Genomic DNA, 23,315 nt, shown 5'->3' with positions numbered 1-23,315 from the left:
CTAAAATCACTTGGAAAGCGCTTGACAACCCACATGCGAATTCGCATGTGCAAAACGCGTGACAAACACTTGTCCCTGTCTGAAAAAACGCATGTAAAATCCGCATGCGTTTTTTCTGCCAGGGAGATGCAGAAATGCTCAGGAAAAATCCGGAGCATTTCTGCATCGTGGGCACATAGCCTTACAAGAGTAAATTTTGTCAGATGCTTCCCACCCTGGAAAGGGACCCGTGTATGCTGGAGTATCAAAGCACGCTTTTAGACAACCTTAAGAGAGGTTTTCCCCAAGACAGCAGTGAGGCACACAGTGTGCATCGCAGCTCTAGACTTCCAACCCCAGGAACATCAATTCATCAATGCAAAAACATTAGCAGCAGCAGCGTAAGTGACAGAAGCAATTTCTGTGAGTCCTTTCACACATTTTTTAGACTAGCTCGTGCACCAGAACAACAGAGTGCAAGCCTAACACGTGGTGAACGACTGGAGAGGATGGTGCAGGAATATCTCGAGCTCAATATCAATACCATCAGGGTGGGGTTGGACCCTTTTACATTTTGGTCTTCAAAAATGGAAGAATGGCCTGGGCTTTCCTGTCACGCCTTGGAGGTTTTATCATGCCCGACAGCCAGCGTTCTCTCAGAACGTGTATTCAGTGCTGCTGGTGGTTTCCTGAGGGATAAGCGCATCCGTTGTCCCCTTAAGGTGTGGACTGCTTAACTTTCATAAAGATGAACAAGTCATGGATTTCCAAGGACTTTTGCACCCCAATCGCTGACTGTGCAGACTAGATGATGGCATTGTTTTTATTGTGCTGCATTGATCTTGCGCAATTGCAGTCTGTGATATCTTTGTCATGGCTTCTGTGTCTGCTGTTGCTGCTGATGTTAGCACTAATTTTTGGAAATGTGGAGACTCCTGATTGGGTCTCCATCTGCTGGATTGGCTGTAGTGGAATGGGTGTCAGTGCACCATTATATTAGTTCTACGCTGGTGAAATTGATGCCACTTTGGTGGTGTCTGTCCCTAATTTTTGGAAATGTGGAGACTCCGGATTGGGTCTCCTTCATGTGTGTTGCCTGTATCAGTAGGGCTTCCAGACTGGCAGGCCTGCACTTACTTTCAGTCAACTACCTGTGTTATTATCCTTAAATTTTTCTAGCAATAGTAGTCTACAAAGCTGATATTTGGGCCACTTGAGTGTGGCTGAGCAGAAAATCAGCTTGAGCTGTTGCATGAGGTATCAGGGCTCCCAGCACAGCAGGCCTACACTGGTCCCTCAACCACCTCATCTTAATTTGAAATTTAAATTCAAAGCTGTAAATGCTGGCCCAGACCCTGATACCTCACACATGGCCCATGGCTGACTGCTGCTGTGCCATTATAAAATGTAGACTGTGAGTCAATTGATGCCACTTTTCCTGGTGTCTGCCCCTAATTTGAGCTGTTTTGGCTGTTTTTGGGCCCCTTTGAAGGTGTTGTGTATGCGTTTGGTTTTGCCTCCCATTGAATCCAATGGGAGTCGGATATGTTCGTCGAACTGTTCAACGAATTGTTTGGAGAACATCATGAAGTTCGCCGATCTGAAATGAATTGAACTTTTAGAGGTTTGCTCATCTCTACTCCTAAGCCTTCATTTTTCCAATCTGAATAACCCCAAGCTTGATAACCTGACTTGGTGCTGCAGTTCACCCATTCCCTTAAAAATCGTGGACGCTCTTCTCTGTACCCGCTATAGTTCAGCTGTGTCCTTCTCATAGACTGCCTAAAATTGTACAAAGTACTCTAAAGTGTGGCCACACTAGTCACTATTATAGAGGCAAAACTATGTACTTATCATGAGCATCTATGCCTCTTTTAATACACCCCATGATTTTATTTGCCTTGGCAGCAGCTGCCTTGCACTGGTCATAAAGCTGAGCTTGCTGTCCACCCATACGCCCAAGTCTTTTTCAGTGACAGTTTTACCTATTGTTCTAGAATTTAGTACATAGTAATACATTTTATTTCCTCGGCCTAAGTGTGTGACCTTACAGTGATCTACATTAAACTTCAATTGCCATTTATCAGCCCAAGCCTCCAGCTTACAAAAATCCCATTGTAATATATCCTCTTCTGCATTGATTACCCTAAGTTAACTACATCTGCAAATGTTGAAATTCTACTTTGTATGCCCTCCACAAGGTCATTAATATAGATGTTAAAAAGAAAAGGACCCAATACTGACCACTGTGGTACCCCTTTGTTAACTATGTCTCAATCCAAGTGTTTCGTTACCATCTTCTGTTTCCAATCACTGAGCCAGTTGTTACTCCAGTTACACATATTTTCTCCTTGTCCCATTTCTCTGATTTTAAGTACCAACCTTTTATGTGGCACCGTATCAAACATCTTTTATAAGCCCAGATAGACAACATCCACAAAGCCTGGCTGTGTGAACTGCTGAAACCTTTTTGTAAATGGATGTTCCACCACTTTGATAATGATGACCTATTCACAGGATAGGTCATCAATATTAGGTTGGTAGGGGGTCCAGCACCTGGCAATCCCACCAATCAGCTGTTTTCAGTAGTAGCAGAGGCCAGATGTAAACAGTGTACTGAGATCAGAGTTGTTCTGTAGTACCCGGCAGTGGCCTCTACTGCTCTGTATACTGTTTACATCTGGCCACTGTTGGTACTGAATACAGCTGATTGGTGGGTGTGCCAGGTGCTGGACCCTCACAATTAAATATTCATGACCTAACCTAAGAATAAGTCATTAATATTAAAGTGGTGGAAAACCCATTTAAGTAGCTATCTCAGCTGATTCCTAATGAGACAGCTGATGACACAGACTGCCTGGGTTTTACCCTAAGGCTAAGTGCACACGATGCGTATTTGAAGCGGAAATTTCCGCTTCATTTCCGCATGTCCTTTTTCCTGGAAAACGCATGCGGAATTTGGCATGCGTTTTTCGCGTGTAATTCGCGCGTTTTGCAGATGCGGAATTGCCTTGCTTTTTCTACTGCATTGTAGATGGCAATTCCGCATGCGTAAACGCACAAAGAATTGACATGCTGCGGAATTTTCCGCACAACAAAACGCTGTGGAAAATTCCGCAGCGTGGGCATTACAATTGCGGAATGCCATAGGGGAGCATGGCAGAAGGCTAACATGCGTAATTCATGCGTTTATGCTGCGGAATTTTCCGCACAAAATACGCATGAAATACGCATCGTGTGCACTTAGCCTTAAACGGAAAATGCCATCAAAATTTTTTTTGCCCACAAAAATGAAAAGTATGAAAAAAATGTAAAGTATTAATGTTTTCATTTTTTTAAAAAAATATTATCATTTGTTTTTAATGAAGTAAAATATGAAAAATAATTTTAAAAAGTTTGGTATTTCCACTTTTAAACACAAGGGGGAGCAGCTGCTGAAATTTGCCATGAAAACCTAGTGTACTACTAACTCACATTACGACTGCAGCAAATGTGGGTTGTGTCTGCTCACATGTGTGTGACGTCACTCCTCTCCTCCATTTCTGGGTGTTTACAATAGGATAAGAAAAAAATATAAAAAAATATATATATATATATAAAAATACCAAAAAAAATAAAATTAGTCCATGTCACTATTGTGTGTATATATTGTTATTTTTGGTTTGCTGTGGTGTGAATGAGGTGCGGTAAGGGTGTGACTGTAAGGTAAGGCTGTGGGACCAGTAGGTCAGTATTAGTTTCCGGTTATATATACGTTGTGTGTTAATTATATTTAGGTTTAGTGTTTTGTGTTTATAGTGTATTATTGTATATAATATTGTATATAGGACGGTGTTTTATGGGTATATAGGACAGTGTGAACGTTGTGTTGGACTGTATAAAGTAGTATGAATGAAGCTGGGCCGGTGGTTTTATAGGTTTTATAATATTTATTTATTGTTTATAAAAAAAAAGTGTATGTATATATTCCTGTGGTGATGGTTATTTTGTTTTTCTCAGTAGGTCAAATCTTCTCCCCTTTCTGGTTGATTTATTTTGCTTCTATTTTCTGTGATTTGTGTCGGGTTTTTGTCGTCTTGTTCTGCAGTTTTGTTCTTATGTTTTGTGTCCTGTAATGTATTATTGTTGTGTCATGTACTGCACTTCTTCTATCAATAAAAAAGACCTACAACAGGATAAGAAAGGATGAAATTTAGGATCACAGTGTGGAGCCATTTTGTTGGTGATTGCAAAGTTATACTGACAAGAAGACAGTGTCACCAAGGATGGCCGGCAGTACCTATTCTGTTAGTTGGTGCTGCTCGCTGTATCATAAACTGGGTTAGATACGCTTTGAGTAACAGACACTGGGATTAGATACAGAGCTAAGTGTAGTTTAACACATGATGGGATTAGATATTGAGCTCAGCAGAGTGTATCACACATGATGGGATTAGATATTGAGCTCAGCAGAGTGTATCACACATGATGGGATTAGATATTGAGCTCAGCAGAGTGTATCACACAGGATGGGATTAGATATGCAGTATCTAATGTATGTAATGTGTGACACTGCACCGTCCACTTCTATGGGAGCAGTGGTATAATGCATAACTCCTCCATCCACTATATTGCTACTCCCATAGAAGTGGAAAAAGCGGGGTCACACATTACACCATTGCTCCCATAGAAGTGTACAGAGCAGGGTCACGCATACACCACTGCTCCCATAGAAGTAGACAGCGGGGTCACACATTACATAACTGCTCCCATAGAAGTGGATGGAGCGGTGTCACATCTCTAAGGGAACAGTAGTGTAATGTGTGACCCCACTGAATATAATTTTTTGGGGGATGGGTTGGGGGAGCAATTAATGTGTGACCCCTCTCCATCCACTTTTATCAGAGCATTGGTGTGTGACACTGCTCTGTTCACTTCTATGGGAGCAGTGGTGTAATGTGTGACCCCTGCTCCGTCCACTACATTACTACTCCCATAAAAGTAGACAGAGCGGGGTCACACATTACACCACTGCTTCCATAGAAGTGGACAGAGCGGGGTCAAACATTTATTGACACCCTACCCCCAAAAATGTAATATTCAGCAGGGTCACGGAAAAGCATATCTCATAACTTTGCGGCCCTTACAAAGTAATTTTCATTTTATTGAACCTCTTAGATTCCCATTTAGTACAATGGGCCCCACATTGCTTCCATATAGTACAATGGGCCCCACATAGTGCGCCACAGTATAATGAGCCCATTACAGTGCTCAATGCAGAATAAAGACTAGAATCAAAGTGCAGCAGTATTTTGTTGGTGACTGCACTGTGATCTACACATGCTACTGGACCGGAGGAGCAGCATGGACCGGAGGAGTAGAATGGACTGGACCATGGTATAGGTAAATTAATTATATATTTTGATACTTTGCTTTTTTATGTTTTTATACATTTTAACTGAGGAAAAGGGTAGCAATTCAAATTTTTGTATATTTTTAATTTATTTACTTTATTTTTAGTACTTAAACATGAGATCCTTTTATTGCTTGTTTTATATGCTGCAATACTACAGTACATTATAATATAGACTGTAAATGTTGGTCTCCTATGAAACATAGCTTATGGCAGCCAGGGGGGCTTCTAGCAGGCCCCCAATTGCCTTGGTAGCCCATTGGTACTCTGCCATCGCATTGCGGGGGCCAATGGGATCTGAAGCACATGTGTATCGGTGACTGTTCCATTAAATTACCACTGTCGTTTATTGACAGCCGCATCTAAATGGTCGATCGGAGCGAGGAATCAGTTACTGCTGTTAGTGATAGATGTTGGCTGTGTAACATGAGAACTTTGGGGCAGATGTACTGGTATGTCCATTTTCAATGAAAGTTGAAAGATCATTAAGCATAAGAGCTTGCACTCTATATGAGAAAGAGAAAGGACACTACTGACCATAAAAGCTTACACTCTGCAGGAAAGAGAGAGAGGACCCCACTGACCATAAGAACTTATACTCTACAGTTGGGAGAGGATTCAGCTTATCATTAGAGCTTACACTCTACAGGAGAGAGAGACGACTCCGCTGACCATAAGAGCTTATATTCTACAAGCAAAAGAGAGGATCCTGCTTACCATAAGAGCTTACACTCTTCAAGTGAGAGAGAGGACCCCGCTGACCATAAGTGCTTACGCTCTACAGGTGAGAGGATCATTGCTTACCATAAGAGCTTACACTCTACAGGAGAGAGACTTACCCAGTGACTCTGGAGATGGAAAACGACTCTGCTGTAAAAACTGTGACCTGTGATGGTCCAGGTACTGACCACCACTGTACAAGGTATTATATCCCGTAAGATGTCATAGCTGCAGGGCATTATGAGGAAGCCCGTACAGCAACGCAAAACTACATTAGCCCGCTCCCTGATGCTTCAGAAGTGTGGCAAATGTTGCCAGCAATTTTTTTTTATGAACAACTAATCAAATCTCAAAATGTTCGAAATTAATTTCAAGGAATTTGACCCTGGCCACAATTTTACGTTCAGTATATCGTCAGTATTTTACATTAGTACACTGCTCAAAAAAATAAAGGGAACACTTAAACAACAGAATATAACTCTAAGTAAATCAAACGTCTGTGAAATCAAAGTACAGCTCATCCAGGATGGCACATCAATGCGAGCTGTGGCAAGAAGGTTTGCTGTGTCTGTCAGCGTAGTGTCCAGAGGCTGGAGGCGCTACCTGGAGACAGGCCAGTACACCAGGAGACGTGGAGGGGGGCGTAGGAGGGCAACAACCCAGCAGCAGGACCGCTACCTCCACCTTTGTTCAAGGAGGAACAGGAGGAGCACTGCCAGAGCCTTGCAAAATGACCTCCAGCAGGCCACAAATGTGCATGTGTCTGCACAAACAGTTAGAAACCGACTCCATGAGGGTGGTATGAGGGCCCAACGTCCACAGATGGGGGTTGTGTTCACAGCCCAACACCGTGCAGGACGCTTGGCATTTGCCACAGAACACCAGGATTGGCAAAGTCGCCACTGGCGCCCTGTGCTCTTTACAGATGAAAGCAGGTTCACACTGAGCACATCTGATAGACGTGACAACGTCTGGAGATGCCGTGGAGAGCGATCTGCTGCCTGCAACATCCTTCAGCATGACCGGTTTGGCAGTGGGTCAGTTATGGTGTGGGGTGGCATTTCTTTGGAGGGCCACACAGCCCTCCATTTGCTCACCAGAGGTAGCCTGACTGCCATTAGGTACCGAGATGAGATCCTCAGACCCCTTGTGAGACCATATACTGGTGTGTTTGGCCATGGGTTCCTCCTAATGCAGGACAATGCCAGACCTCATGTGGCTGGAGTGTGTCAGCAGTTCCTGCAAGATGAAGGCATTGAAGCTATGGACTGGCCCACTCATTTCCCAGACCTGAATCCGATTGCGCACATCTGGGGGATCATGTGTCGCTCCATCCACCAACGTCAGGTTGCACCACAGACTGTCCAGGAGTTGGCGGATGCTTTAGTCCAGGTCTGGGAGGAGATCCCACAGGAGACCATCCGCAACCTCATCAGGAGCATGCCCAGGCGTTGTAGGGAGGTCATACAGGCACGTGGAGGCCACACACAATACTGAGCCTCATTTTGACTTGTTTTAAGGACATTACATCAACATTGGATCAGCCTGTAGTATGTTTTTCCACTTTAATTTTGGGGGTGACTCCAAATCCAGGCCTCCATTGGTTAATAAATTTGATTTCCATTGATGATTTTTGTGTGATTTTGCTGTCAGCACATTCAAATTTGTACAGAACAAAGTATTCAATGAGAATATTTCATTCATTCAGATCTAGGATGTGTTATTTGAGTGTTCCCTTTATTTTTTTGAGCAGTGTTTAAATCCGAAACAAGTAAGATAGTTTTACAAAGATTATAATTATTATCTAGTTTTAAGCAAGGGAAGGATTCCAAGTTTCCCATTTTTTTGGAATTTTCTAACAGAATCATTTGCAATAGCCAATCTGTATTCATATGACTTATGTGCAGTTATTTTTTCGATAATATCAGAGAATTTTGGAGGGAAATGCAATCGAAATTTTCACCACCAAGAAGATATGAATCAAGATGGATCTAACTGAGTCGTCCAAGTTTTCCATATTGAGTGAGAGAAGAGCCATTTGTGGAATGATTTCTAAATTTCATTTAAGTATTTTGTTAACCCTCCGTCACATACAATAGGCCTGACAGGCACATCTCTTTTACTTTAATTTCTCCTTCCTCACCAGATTGTGAGGAGATCCCCTCCCTCCAGGTAGTCTCCTGTCTCTAGCAGCTCTGTGAAACCTCATACCACAGTTGGATTACAGAGCTTCAGGAGGACAGATATATCTGCGCTAATCTCTCAGGCTCATTGTATGTGAACACGTCACACTCAATAAGGTTGGTATTTTATGTTTTTATTCATCACAATTGTTTATTTAGCTTGTTTTATGAATGTATAGCACAAAGTGTGAGGATATTTCATAGAAATAAGGCAGATTAAAAAAGAAAGTGTGCTGCTCAGGCATATACAGTAGTTCCCTAACACATATTCCTTCTCTTGCTTCAGATTATCTGCTGAAATGGAGAGGAAAATGTACAATTTATCAAAAAACCTTGATGTTGAGGAAGTAACAAACATGCTGTTAGATGATGCAGACCCCACACTGAATGAGGATTTAGGAGAGGAAAGTGAGATTGATTCTCATGATGAGGTGGAAGTATGTGAAGTGGATTCTGAAATAGAGCAAGATGGTGACAGTGATGAGGATGAAGATGTAGAATCTTATTATATGGGAAAAGATAAAAAAAAAACAATGGAACAAGAAGCCACTCCAGAAAAAACGTAGGGAACCTCAAAACATTATTACTCACCTTCCTGCAGTTATAGGAACTGCAAGTAATGCAAAAACTGCAGTTGAATGCTGGAATAGTTTATTCACAGATGACATTCTGGACTCTATTGTCACATATACCAACCAATATATAGACATTATAAAGGACAAGTTCATCTGCAACAGAACCATCTAGGCCACAGATGAAATAGAACTGCGTGCTTTTTTGGATTATTATACCTAGCAGGAGCTTATAGGGCAAATAGACAAAGTTTGGAGGAACTTTGGAGTAAAGATGGGGATGGAGTTGAAAAATTTGGCCTTGTTATGTCCATAAACAGATTCAAGCTTCTAATTCGTTGCCTTCGGTTTGACGATAGATCTACCCAAACCGAGCGTAAAACACATGACCGACTTGCTCCAATTTGTGATATATTCCAAAAATTTGTTGAAAACTGTAAAAAAAAGCTATTGCTCTGGGGAGAATCTCACTATTGACGAAATGCTCCCTGGTTTTCGTGGTAAATGTGCCTTTCGTCAATATATTCCATCAAAGCCTAACAAATATGGAATAAAAATGTATGCCCTTGTTGATGCCAGTAAGACCTACACTTACAACCTGGAAGTTTATGCAGGAAAACAACCAGAAGGTCCTTACTGTGTCAGCAACAAACCCAGTGATGTTGTAAAAAGACTGGCTGAGCCCTTATTTGGTTCGGGTCGCAATATAACAGCTGACAATTGGTTTTCAAATTGTGATCTGATTGATTATCTGAAAATGCAGAAGCTTTCATATGTCGGAACTGTAAGAAAAAATAAATAAGAATTGCCTACACAGTGTGTAAGTGTGAAAGGGAGACAACAGTACAGCAGTATGTTTGCATTCCATAATGGAAAGGTTTTGGTTTCCTATGTACCACAAGCAAAAAAAATTGTACTTCTTCTATCAACACTTCATGATGATGATGCCATCGATCCTGGGACTGAGGCACAAAAAAACCCGGAGATAATTACATTTCATAATGCAACCAAAGGGGGTGTTGATACAGCTGATCAGATGTGCTCAACTTTCAACGTCAGCAGAAACACCAAACGCTGGCCAATGGTCATATTTTTTGCTATGTTGAATTTGGGTGGTATAAATTCACAAGTCATTTACCTTGAAAACAAGCTTGAACCACTCCGTAGACCATTCTATCTGAAAAAATTGGCCCATGAACTAGTGCTTGGAGAGCTACGCAGGAGAAGTATGAAAACAATCAGTATCCCCTCTCGCCTTCAAGTTCTGCTCAAAAGATTCCGCCCAGAAGATGATAGTGAAAATTCACCACCTGCACCACCTCCCAAAAGAAGGAGATGCACCACCTGCACCACAGAAAGCGGAATCAGAAGGCTTTCTAATTATGAATGTCACAAATGTCATAATGCAATCTGCCTGACACATGCAAAAATGATGTGTTAGTCTTGCTCTTTGCTCTGCAAGTGTAATTTTTCTGGGGAAACTTCAGGATCTAATTCTGATTGAATATGTGTTTAATAGTACTTAAGGTACCTTAAAATTAAGTTTGTTTACATAAATTTTCTTTGTAGAGTTTTTTGACAGAGTCGAACTGGGGACTATTTGGCGGGAGTTTTGAAATGTTTGTATTTCAGAGTTATTAGTTTTATGTTAAGTAAATGGTTTTTTTTGCACCTGATTATGTGTAGTCTCTTTTATTACATCCCTATGAAGGTCACTGATCACTTTTAGAGCACTGAAATTGCAAACATTAGATATTATAGGTATTTTTCTAGCCTGCGCCTGACAGTCACATTGTATGAGAACTCGTTAGAACCGATATTGTATGTGACGGAGGGTTAATAAATTCGGAGATTTGACTCCATAGTTTTCTAATTTGTGGACTTTTCCAATAGACATGAAATAAGTCCCCATTATATCCCCAATTTCTCCAACATAAGGGAGACTGACCTGGAGTCATATGGGCAAGTTTTGTAGGGGTATAGTACCACCTGGAGAATAGCTTATAGTGTGATTTATGAAGAGACATGGCTACATTTGAAGCATAAGTATATTTTAGACTGTTTTCCCACTGAAACAAGCAATAGGATTTATTAAAATCACTCACTTACTCATATGGGAATTCTTATCCATAGAATTGTCTAAATGAAGGCAATTATAAAGATTTTTAGTATTCCAGAACATTTTTTTGTCAATATTACTCAAAAGAAGGCTAACTTCGTTAGACAAAATAGACTTATCAATTAACAAATTCTGTATAGCGTTTTTGATCAGTAAATATTCCATAAAGTCTAGATTCAACTAATTATATTTAGTTTTAATGTCTCTAAAAGGAATAAAAATTTATCCGTTAAATAAATCTTTAATTTTTTTGAGTCCAGCAGAGGACCAAGAATCAGGAACCTTCCATTTACTCAGAAGTTTCAAGCAGGACAAAGGAAAATTATTAATCTGATCATATCTCAAACATTTTTTACTGGATCTTGCCAATTTTTCCCATGCATCCAATGTAGCCAAGAAGATGGGATGCGCTAGCTTAGGAGAAGTTGGGTTAAACAGATGCTTTAAAAGTAAGCTCTGGAGAGAAGAATTGCCGTTCAGAGCAAACTCTAGTTCCAGCCATGGAGAAGAGACACTCTCCCCAAACCACACTCTGTTTGATTAGATTCGAAAAGAAATACCTGAACAGGTTTGGAAGGCCCAAACCACCCATACCCATCAGCTTATTTTTATACAGGGTATTTCTGACAATCCTCACTCTCTTACCACCCCAGACAAATCTATTTATCATATTTTGAAGTTTAGTTATGTAGAAGGAAGAGATTGGCAGGGGTAGAGTCCTAAAAATATATAGAATTTTTGGAAGAATAATCACCTTAATCGCCAATATTTTTCCTAACCATGTCAATTCTGATCTATCAAAATTATTTAAATCATTAGATATCGTGTTTATGATTGCTTTAACATTAGAGGATATAATTGAGTTAAATTTTTTTGTTAGTAAGATTCCCAAATATAGAATAGCTTCACCCTCCCAATTAAAAGCTGAAATACTTTGTATATCGTTTATTAGGGCAATGTCAATATTAAAATGTAAAATTTTGATTTATCTGGATTTATCTTAAAGTATGAAATCTTAGAGAAGTGATCAAGAATAATTAGAAGCTCGTTGAGAGAGTTAACCCTGCTGTTGTCTTCGGTCAAAAACGACCGATTTTGAACTTTAGTATTTTTTAAAATATGCAAGATGCGGTTCTGAAACTTGTGGTTGATTGACTATTCCTCATTTGAGGGTTTCTTACTATGCGTATTGTTATATATATTTTTTTATGTTTACTTTTTGCTCCACAATTTTTTATACACTTGTACTCTTCGGTCAAAAATGACCGATAGCCTTTTATAGTGATCTCCAGCCATTTTATGAGTAAAATAAAGGAGCTATAATCTCATTTTGGACTATATATTACATCTACTACTATTTATCAATTTATTTAGGTCCTTTTGGTCCATGCACATTTACACATACATACATTTTCTCATTACAATACTGTTGATGGATTACTTTCCAGTATAGTTATGTGACAAATATTTTTACCCTGCTGTTCCTGTAAAACCGTTCAATTCAGTTCTCAACATTTCATATTGTAAATGAACATATTCTCTTTTTTTACTTGTGTTCCCTGATCTAATTTCTGTGAAATGCTGACCTGAAAGAGTACTAATAAATTCTGTCTGAAAAGTGTGTTTACTTTACTCTGAGCTCTTATCCTAAAGGGTGGGGGTGGGGTTTATTTTATCCTATCAGTAGACAATTGCCATAGTAGTCTATCCAGTTTCATTTTCAGTCCAGCTGGAGAGAGAGCAGAAAGGACATATACAGACAACAGAGTTATAAAGGATCATCTTTACAGGTATGTAGCAGATAAACTATTTTTTTATTGTCAAAGTATTGAATTCTTTTGATTAGATGGTATAGTGTAAAGCAGCAATTGATAGAATGAGTGCATGCTTATATGGATGGTCTTGTTTGCAATGTGTGATGGGGCCCTAATTGTGTTTATTATTGTAAAACTGGTAATAGTTTGTTCTCTCATTGTATTATTATTTTTTATGTATATTTTATGTTTTCATTCCAGAGTGTTGCCTCTTTGCCTAATGAGAAAACGTATAATGACTGAAAAAGATTTGGAGGACTTTGTAAACGCCTCTAATTCTGATGATGATGATGATGCCCCGCCTGAGAATGTGTCAGAAGAGGAGGACCACCTAAGTGATTGGGAATCCAATGCAGAGCAATCTGATTCTGAAGTGGAATCTGATGAGGAAACCCAGACAACTAGTGGGATCCAAGAAATCCTTTCAAAGAACAAAGATGTCATTTGGAACCTGCAGTCTTTTACTCAGTCCGGTAGAATGTCTTCTAAAGATCATAAAAGGTACACCGGGTCCTACCAGGTATGCTATATCAAGAATTGATGACATACAATCTGCATTCAAATTGTTTATAAATAGTACCATTCAAAACATCATAATCCAAATGTCCAACATTGAGGGACAACAAGTTTATGGCGAGAAATTGAATACTTTAGATTTGACAGCTCTAAATGCTATCATAGGATTACTACTGTTAGCAGGAGTCTACAGGTCATACGGTGAGTCAACCAGTAGTTTTTGGGATTCAGAAACTGGTCGCCACATATTTACGGCCACAATGTCTGGGAAAAGATTTCATCAAATTTCAAGAGTCCTTCGTTTTGATAATAAAAGCAATCGAATTGAAAGAAGAGCCACAGACAAACTTGCCCCTATTAGAGATTTGTGGAACAAATGGGTAGAACATCTACCAATATTTTATAATCCTGGTGACAATGTGACTGTAGATGAGCAATTAGTCTCGTTCAGAGGTAGGTGTTCGTTCAGGCAGTATATTCCAAGTAAGCCTGCAAAGTACGGCATCAAAATATGGACTCTGTGCGACAGCAAAAGTGCGTACGCTCTAAATGCACAGGTATACATAGGAAAACAAGCTGGAGAAAGAGCCGAAAAAAATCAAGGCATGCGAGTAGTCTTGGATTTGACCCAGGGACTCAAAGGACAAAATGTCACATGCGACAATTTTTTTACATCATATCAATTAGGGCAGATGTTGATGAAAAGAAAAATGACCATGTTGGGTACTATTAGAAAAAATAAGCCAGAACTGCCACAAGGTATTCTCAGTAAGAGAGACATTTATAGTTCTATGTTTTATTTTACTAAGGATACCACAATAGTTTCTTACGTCCCAAAAAAACACAAGCAGGTAATTCTGATGAGCACAATGCATCATGATAGTGAAATAAGTAATAGAGATGACAGAAAACCGGACATCATTTTAGAATATAATGCTACAAAAGGGGCTGTTGATACTCTAGATTAACTGATAGGCACTTACACCTGTAAGCGCAAAACAAATCGGTGGCCAATGGTGATTTTTTACAATATGCTTGATGTGTCAGCATTAGTGTTGAGCATTCCGATACTGAAATATCGGGTATCGGCCGATATTCGCGGTATCGGAATTCCGATACTTAATTCCGATACTTTTACAATATCGAATACCGGAATCGGAAGTTCCCATAATGCCTGCGCTCTGCAGTGTCTGTGAAGTATGACAAGCTGGATGGCAGCGCTCAGCTGAGATCCAGCCTGTCATCAGAATGCCATCCCAGCGTGGGAGAATTCTCCTGATCGTTTAAAAGCCGGCGGGCGGTAAAAAGCCGCCGGCTTTTAAACAATCACACAACCCCATACTGCTTCCCCGCAGCCTCCCACCCCGATCCTCCGCTCCCCTCGCCACCTCCCATCCTGATCGTAAGTTAGGACCGGGCGGGGAGCGCAGCACCAAGGAGCGGGGAGCGAAGGACCCGGGCGGGGAAGCCGGCAGTGAAAGGACTTCACCGCCGGCTTTCCCGTTCTGTGCTGTGCTTTCCCGCCGGTTATTTCAAATGAACAGCTGAGGTATCAGGTGATGCTGATCAGCTGTTAATTTGAAGTAGCCGCGGTGCCCTCAGAGGGTTCACGTGAGTTTATGCTTGACTGCATTGCATGAACTCACATGAACTTTCCCACGGCCGCACAGGTTAGCCTCACCTCCCAGACGATCAGCCCATCATGATTGGTGTGTGTGGGTGTCTGTGCGTGTGTCTGCGAGTGTGTGCGGGGTGTCTGTGCGTGTGTCTGCGAGTGTGTGCGGGGTGTCTGTGCGATGTCTGCGGGTGTGTGCGATGTCTGCGGGTGTGTGCGGTGTCTGTGCGATGTGTGCGGGTGTGCGCGGTGTCTGCGCGATGTCTGCGGTGTCTGTGCGATGTCTGCGAGTGTGTGCGGTGTCTGTGCGATGTCTGCGAGTGTGTGCGGTGTCTGTGCGATGTCTGCGGGTGTGTGCGGTGTCTGCGGGTGTGTGCGTGCAGGCAGACATAGGCCGATGTGACACTACTACTCCCATCGGCCTATGTCTGTCCCCCGTCCACTCGTGCCAGCAGGATCAGCTCGATGGGAGCAGTAGTTCCCATCAGCCTGATCCTGCTATTTAAATTGCCCTACTGTTTCCCCAATAAATTTTAAATACATGTCATTGGTGGCCAGTGGTTACCTACAATAAATTAGTTCATACATTACCTGTCCCCGCCGATCGCCACATAAAATAAAGTAAAAAATAAAAAACTACACCTATACTCACCTAGACACCTAATTCCCCGAAGCCATCAATCTCCTGTAATAAAATATAAAATAATAAACCACAACCTTATCCTTACCCCTCCGTAGTAGTCCACGAGTGTCCCACGAAGATCTCCAGTTTAGAGCAGCCACATAGAATGTGACCGCTCTGAACCGCTGCCGCCGCTAGAATGATGGGGCCGTAAAGCAGCCCCGTCATTGCATAAGTGGGTTCGCCGGAGTTCAGGCAGCGCTGCTCCGGTTAGCTCCTTTACGGCCCTGCTGTATCGTGAGAAATTCCCACGGTACAGCAGTGCCGTAAAGGAGGTCTCCGGAGCTGCGCTGCCTGAATGCACTCCGGTGACCTCAGTCAGTGGCTCCCGCTGCCGGGAGCGGACGTGTTCCCGGCAGTGTGAGCTTACAGCAGCCATGCACAGCTGTCACCATCTCTAGATGTGACAGCTGTGCATGGGAAATCAGCGCAGGAACGTGGACAGGTAACTATTTTTTTTTAGTAAACTAAGAATTAAATAAAATTGTGTGTTTTATTTCAAATAAATTATTTTTTTCTGGGTGTAGTGTGTTTTTTCTTTTTAACACTTTGTAGGTTAGTAATGGGGGTGTCTTATAGACGCCCATCATTACTAACCAGGGCTTCATGGCAGCTGGCGCTGACATGAACCCCAACCCTATTACCCCCTGCCACCGCACCAGGGCAGCGTGGAAGAGCGAGGCTAAGTGCCAGAGTTGGCGCATCCTACGGATGCGCCATTTCTGGGGCGGCTGATGGCTGGTGTTTCTAGCCTGGGAGGGGGCCAATATTCATGGCACCCTTCCTGGGCTATTAATATCAGCCCCCAGCTGTCTGCCTAGCCTTTGCTAGCTATTAAATAGGGGGTACCCCACGTCATTTTTTGGGGGGGGGTCCCCCATTTTAATAGCTAGTAAAGGCTAGGTATTCAGCTGGGGGCTGATATTAGTAGTCTGGGAAGCTCCGTGGGTATTACCCACTTCCCAGGCTTCAAACATCTGCCCCAGCCGTCTGCTTAACCTCCGCTAGAGCCTAAAATTATGGGGGATCCCACGCCAATTTTTTTTTAAATAAATCCTTTATTTTAACACTAAATGACATTTGAGGAGTTAATAAAGATGCAGTCCCTAAATTATTATTTATTTTTTAATTAATTTTTCCCAAAAATTTTGACGTGGGCTTTGCCATATTTTTGTATGCCAGCCAGGTACAGCATCCAGCTTCTATGAACGCGCCATTTTCCGGGGTGGCTGCGGACTGCAATTTGCACCCGGGGGGGGCAGAAAGCTTGGGCCTCCCTGCGCTGCAGATTCCATCCCCCGGCTGCCTAGTTGTACCTGGCTGGACACACAAATAGGGAGAAGCCCCACGTATTTTTTTTTTAAATTATTTCATGAAATTCATGAAATAATAAAGAAAAAAAGGGCTTCCCTATATTGTTGTGTCCGGCCAGGTACAAATAGGCAGCTGGTGGTTGGGCGCAGCCCGTTCCTGCCTGCTGTATCTGGCTGGACACAAATATAGTGCGAAGCCCCACGTCAATTTTTTTTTAATTATTTCAGGAAATTCATGAAATAATTTAAAAAAAATTGATGTGGGGCTTCGCCCTATATTTGTGTCCAGCCAGGTACAGCAGGCAGGAACGGGCTGCGCCCAACCACCAGCTGCCTATTTGTACCTGGCCGGACCCAACAATATAGGGAAGCCCTTTTTTTAAAAAATTATTTCATGAAATAATTAAAAAAAAATTAACGTGGGGCGTCGCACTATATTTGTGTCCAGCCAGGTACAGCAGGCAGAAACGGGCTGCCCCCAACCACCAGCTGCCTTTTTGTGCCTGGTTGGACACAACAATATAGGGAAGCCCTTTTTTTCTTAATTATTTCATGAATTTCATGAAATAATTAAAAAAAAAAATACGTGGGGCTTCGCCCTATTTTTGTGTCCAGCCAGGTACAACTAGGCAGCTGGGGGCTGGAATCCGCAGCGCAAGGAGGCCCAAGCTTTCTGGGCCCCACCCGCTGCAAATTGCAGTCCGCAGCCACCCCGGAAAATGGCGCGTTCATAGAAGCGCCATCTTCTGGCGCTGTACCCAACTCATCCAGGGCCCTGGTGCGGTGACTCACTTGGTAATAAAGGGGTTAAGGCCAGCTTGGCATTATCAGCTGGCCCTAAGCCCGAAATTCATGGGGTCACGCCAATATTAGACATGACCACCATGAATTTCTGGTAAAGTATTTAAAAAAAACACAACACCCAGAAAAAAGTCCTTTAATTGAAATAAACACACAATTCTTTATTGTTCTAAATTAAACTATACTTACCATCACGCCCATTCCAGCTGAAGCCAACGATCTCCTGCAATAAAAGAAAAATAATAAAGCAACCTCATCCTTACCTTTCCATGGTTCCCACGACAGCTTCAGCTCTGCTACATCGAGATGACAGGCTGGACCGCAGCAGAACGCTGCCATCCAGCCTGTCATCCCGCAGACACTGAGAAGCGCAGGCTTGCTTGCGCTCCTCAGTGTCTCTCTGTGACGGCATAAAGATGAGCCGAGGTCATGTCCAATGAACTCGGCTCACCTCATGCACGTCACTGACAGCGTGGGAAAATTCTCCTGCACTCAGCGCTTCAGCGTGAGAATTTTCCCACGCTGTCAGTGACGTGAATGAGGTGAGGTCATGTCCAATGAACTCAGCTCACGACATGCACGTCACTGACAGCGTGGGAAAATTCTCACGCTGAAGCGCTGAGTGCAGGAGAATTCTCCCACGCTGTCAGTGACGTGCATGAGGTGAGCTGAGTTCATTGGACATGACCTCGGCTCATCTGGATGCCGTCACAGAGAGACACTGAGGAGCGCAAGCATGCCTGCGCTTCTCAGTGTCTGCGGGATGACAGGCTGGATGGCAGCGTTCTGCTGCGTTCCAGCCTGTCATCTCGATGTAGCAGAGCTGAAGCTGTCCTGGGAACCATGGAAAGGTAAGGATGAGGTTGCTTTATTATTTTTCTTTTATTGCAGGAGATCGTTGGCTTCAGCTGGAATGGGCGTGATGGTAAGTAGAGTTTAATTTAGAACAATAAAGAATTGTGTGTTTATTTCAATTAAAGGACTTTATTCTGGGTGTTTGTGTTTTTTTTTTTAACTTTGACTATGGGGTTAGTAATGGGGGTGTCTTATAGACGCCTCTCCATTACTAACCTGGGCTTGATGTCAGCTGGCATTATAAGCTGACATCAACCCCAACCCTATTACCCCACTGCCACCGCTACAGGGCAGTGGGAAGAGCGAGGCTAAGTGCCAGAATTGGCGCATCCTATGGATGCTCCATTTCTGGGGAGGCTGACGGCTGGTGTTTCTAGCCTGGGAGGGGCCAATATTCATGGCACCCTTCCTGGGCTATTAATATCAGCCCCCAGCTGTCTGCCTAGCCTTTGCTAGCTATTAAATTGGGGGGGACCCCACGTCATTTTTTTGAGGGGGTCCCCCATTTTAATAGCTAGTAAAGGCTAGGTATTCAGCTGGGGGCTCATATTAGTAGCCTGGGAAGCTCCGTGGGTATTACCCCCTTCCCAGGCTTCAAACATCTGCCCCAGCCGTCTGCTTAACCTCCGCTAGAGACTAAAATTAAGGGGAGCCCCACGCCAATTTTTTTTAAAATAAATCCTTTATTTTAACACTAAATGACAAGTACAGTAATCAACACTGTCACTGTACTTCATATATATGTGACTGACATGTTTCTATCTATCTAATCTATGTGTGAAGCTCTATTCTTTCTGTTGTAAATTGTCGGGTACCGGTGTCTGCCGCTGATGAATTGCCGGCTTTTCGCGTAATACATTCTACATTATTCTTAGTTGTTTTACTTCATGTAGAATTAACCTACAAGGAAAGAAAGGGTTTATTTTCATTCCGATATTTGTGTCCCATTGACTTGCATTGGTTTCCGGTATCGGAATCGGCGATATCCGATACTTTTTGGGTATCGGTCCGATCCAATCCGATACGATATTTCCTGATATCGGAAGGTATCGCTCAACACTAGTCAGCATACAATGCATTCGTTCTATGGAAGGAAATAGACCCAAATTGGAACAAAAATAAACTATATAAGAGAAGACTTTTTATAGAGGAGTTGGGAAAATCACTGGTTAGCCCATATATTGAAGAACGAAAGGTAACACCCAGAGCTGATGGAGCGGCAGCCATTGTCCACAGGATCCAACAGCAAGATAAAGAAAGTGAACCAACAGCTTACACCAGCACTGCTACAATACCTACGGACGCCACCAGCAACGCAACCAGCCTAAAACGGAAACGATGCGACTTCTGTCCAACATCAAGAAATCACAAATCAAATGTGATATGTTACAGATGTGGAAAATATTTATGCAAAAGACATGTCAATTATACCTGTGACAATTGCAAACAGTAAATTTTGCACCGTGTGACTTATTTATCATTTTACATAAAAAAACTGAACTGTTAATTTTTTTTGGTGTTTTTATTGTTGGAAAATAATATAATTACATTTAGTTTATTGTTATTAGTTATAGTTTACAGTTGGATGAATAATTATTTTTGTATGTGCAAATATGCAATATGCATAAATATTCCAATAAAGCCATGTTAAATGTTTTGACACAAAAAAAAATAAAAAGTAAGTTTTTCATTCCATTTTTCATTTGTTTTTAAACAACCAGGTTCACATACAAAATAATACTGCAAAAATTCTTCAATTAAAACACTTAAATTAGCTAAAAATCAAGACTTTATTAGGTCCGGTCAAAAATGACCGGAAGATAACAAGTATATAGAGGTAACAAGGAGAATAGCAGGGTTAAAAGGGTCAGATAATGAAAGTAGAATGTCATCAGCGAATAAGCTGATTTTGAAATGTTGGGATGGGATTCAGATTCCTTTTGTCATAGAGTTGGTTCTAACTTTTTCCGCTAGGGGTTCCATGGCAAGGGCGAACAATAAGGGAGAGAGGGGACATCCTTGCCATGTTCCATTTTAAATTTCAATTGTATTAGATAAGTAATTATTTACATATATTCTGGCACTTGGGTTTGAGTATAGGGCCATAATTGAGGAAATTATTAAGTTATTGAAGCTAAATTTAAGAAAGATCAATTTAAGATAATCCCAATTAAGCCTATTGAAGGCTTTTTGAGCATTAAGAGTCAGTAGAAGTGAGGGAGAAAAGGAAGTACTCGTTATTTTTATAAGATTTAAAGATCTTCTAGTTGTGTCATTTACCTGACGTCCCTAAATAAAACCCATTTGATCATTATTGATAATTCTAGGAATAATATTATTTAGTCTATTTGCTAAAATTTTAGAGTAGATTTTAATATCAGTATTAATTAGGGATATGGGTCTATAATTCTTAATCAGATCTAATTCTTCTATAGTTTTAGGTATAAGGGTAATATTTGCCTGAAGCGTCTCTTTCGGAAAATTACCAGATACAGAAGCTGTAGTAAAGATTTTAACTAAGTGGGGTGAAATAATTGACTTGAATGCCTTAAAATATTTGCTAGTAAACCCATCTGGGCCTGGCGATTTTTTAATTTTGGATTTGTTTATTGTATCTAAGACTTACTGTAATGAAAAAGGGGCATTTAATTGAATACGGTCATCATGTGATAATGTTGGAAGGTCTACTTCCAGCAGAAATTTATCAATATCAACTCTAGATGGTTGAGAACGATAAGGAAATTTTTTTATGTTGTATAATTTCTGGTAAAACTCTGCAAAAGAATTTGCTATGTCTTTTGGATGGGTTTTTATTTCTCCAGATAAGTTTTTTTATATTGTTAAATCTACTCCTCACTCTAATTTGTTTTAGGCGCTGGGCCATATATCTAGTCGGTTTATTGAGTGAGGAATAGCATTTTGATTTGAAAGTTTTAATATGTTACGCTCACGGCTGGACTGACTGGTGTGAGCGTGGTTAGTGGTCCCACTGGGCCACGAACCGAGGAGTGCCTGGAGGGACGTGACTAGGGGCCTTGCCAGATCCGACCACGAACACATGGCGGCTTAATAGACTCCATGGTCCGAGGAGGGACTTGGGAGGTGGCCCAGGTGCTACTCCAGGTCAGACCCCGGTCACAGCTGTTGACCCACACCGGGGAATGCAGGAACAGGCAGGTTAGGCTGGTATGCAGACAGGTGGGTACTGGCAGGCACGGCTGGTATGCAGACAGGTGGGAACTGGCAGGCACGGCTGGTATGCAGACAGGTGGGTACTGGCAGGCACGGCAGGTATGCAGACAGGCGGGTACTGGCAGGCACGGCAGGTATGCAGACAGGCCAATACTGGCAGGTAGGAAAGCAGGCTGGATAGGGACCAGTACAGACTGGGATACAGGAACAGAGCCGCAGGTGCGGTGGACAAGCAGAGCAGAGCAGAGCCACAGGTGCGGAGGACAAGTGGAGCCGAGCAGAACCGCAGGTGCGGAGGACAAGCGAAGCAGAGCAGAGTAGAACCGCAGGCACGGAGGACAAGCGGAGCAGAGCAGAGCAGAACCACAGGCGCGGAGGACAAGTGGAGCAGAGCAGAACCGCACGCGCGGAGGACAAGCAGAGCAGAACAGCAGGTGCGGAGGACAAGTGGAGCAAAGCAGAGCAGAACCGCAGGCGCAGAGGATAAGCGGAGCAGAGCAGAGCGGAATCGCAGGCACGGAAGACAAGCGGAGCAGAGCTGAGCGGAACCGCAGGTGCGGAGGACGAGCAGAGCAGAGCGGAACTGCAGGTGCGGAGGACGAGTGGAGCAGAGAAGAGCGGAACCGCAGGTGCGGAGGACAAGCGGAGCAGAGCAGAGCGGAACTGCACTTGCGGAGGACAAGAGGAGCAGAGCAGAGCGGAATCGCAGGTGCAGGCAGACAGGACAGGGCTCTGTTCACATGGAACAGACTGGGAAACACAGGAAGATAGCTAGAACACAGGAGGTAGAAGCGGAGGCAGGGAAACGGGACAAGCAGAACCAGATACACACAAGGTATTTGCAATGAAGTAGAGAGTGGACACAAAACTCACAAACAGAAGTACAGAGACAACGAGTTGGAGTTAGGTGCAGGTTCAGACACTGCAGAAAAAGGAAAGGATCGGACATAGAGACAAACAGGTAACGGACTAGGACACAGTTCAGACAGGAACTGAACCTGGAACAAGATACAGGAACGAGCCTGGGTACTCAGCCCCCAGGGTGGCGGAAAGAGACTAGAAGTCACAGATACAGGTAACGAGCCTGGGTACTCAGCCCCCAGGGTGGCAGAAACAGACAAGATACAGGACAGGACCTGGCAACTCTGTTGCACAGAACACACTGAAAGAAAGCATTGCTCAGGCACCTCCTACTGGGTGGATAGGGTTTAAGTATCCAGTGACTCACAGCAATAGGCTGGGGACACATTTGGACTGTGCACACTGTAACTTTAAGAATCAGGAAGTAACAGCGCCGCTGCCTTAAGCAATCAGACAAGAGACATGCACACAGCAAGTAATGGAGCAAAGTGTGCAGCCTGGACTGATAGGTAAGTTGGCGGTCTTGCATGGTGGGAGATGGTAAGCCATGCCAGCACGCCGCCAGGGATGTTACATAATATAGGAGTCATAATCAGAGACAAGTTCATTCTTGAGTTCTTGCAATAATTTTAATATTTCTAAATGTAAAGCAGATGAAGGGAAGGGGAGGCCAAGTTGAGCATCTTCCTTAATTGTAATTT

This window comes from Phyllobates terribilis, unplaced genomic scaffold (assembly GCF_046119375.1).
Source record: "Phyllobates terribilis strain yellow unplaced genomic scaffold, ASM4611937v1 Scaffold_4__5_contigs__length_816908805, whole genome shotgun sequence".
Classification (NCBI taxonomy): Eukaryota; Metazoa; Chordata; class Amphibia; order Anura; family Dendrobatidae; genus Phyllobates; species Phyllobates terribilis.
This window is presented reverse-complemented; position numbering follows the sequence as displayed.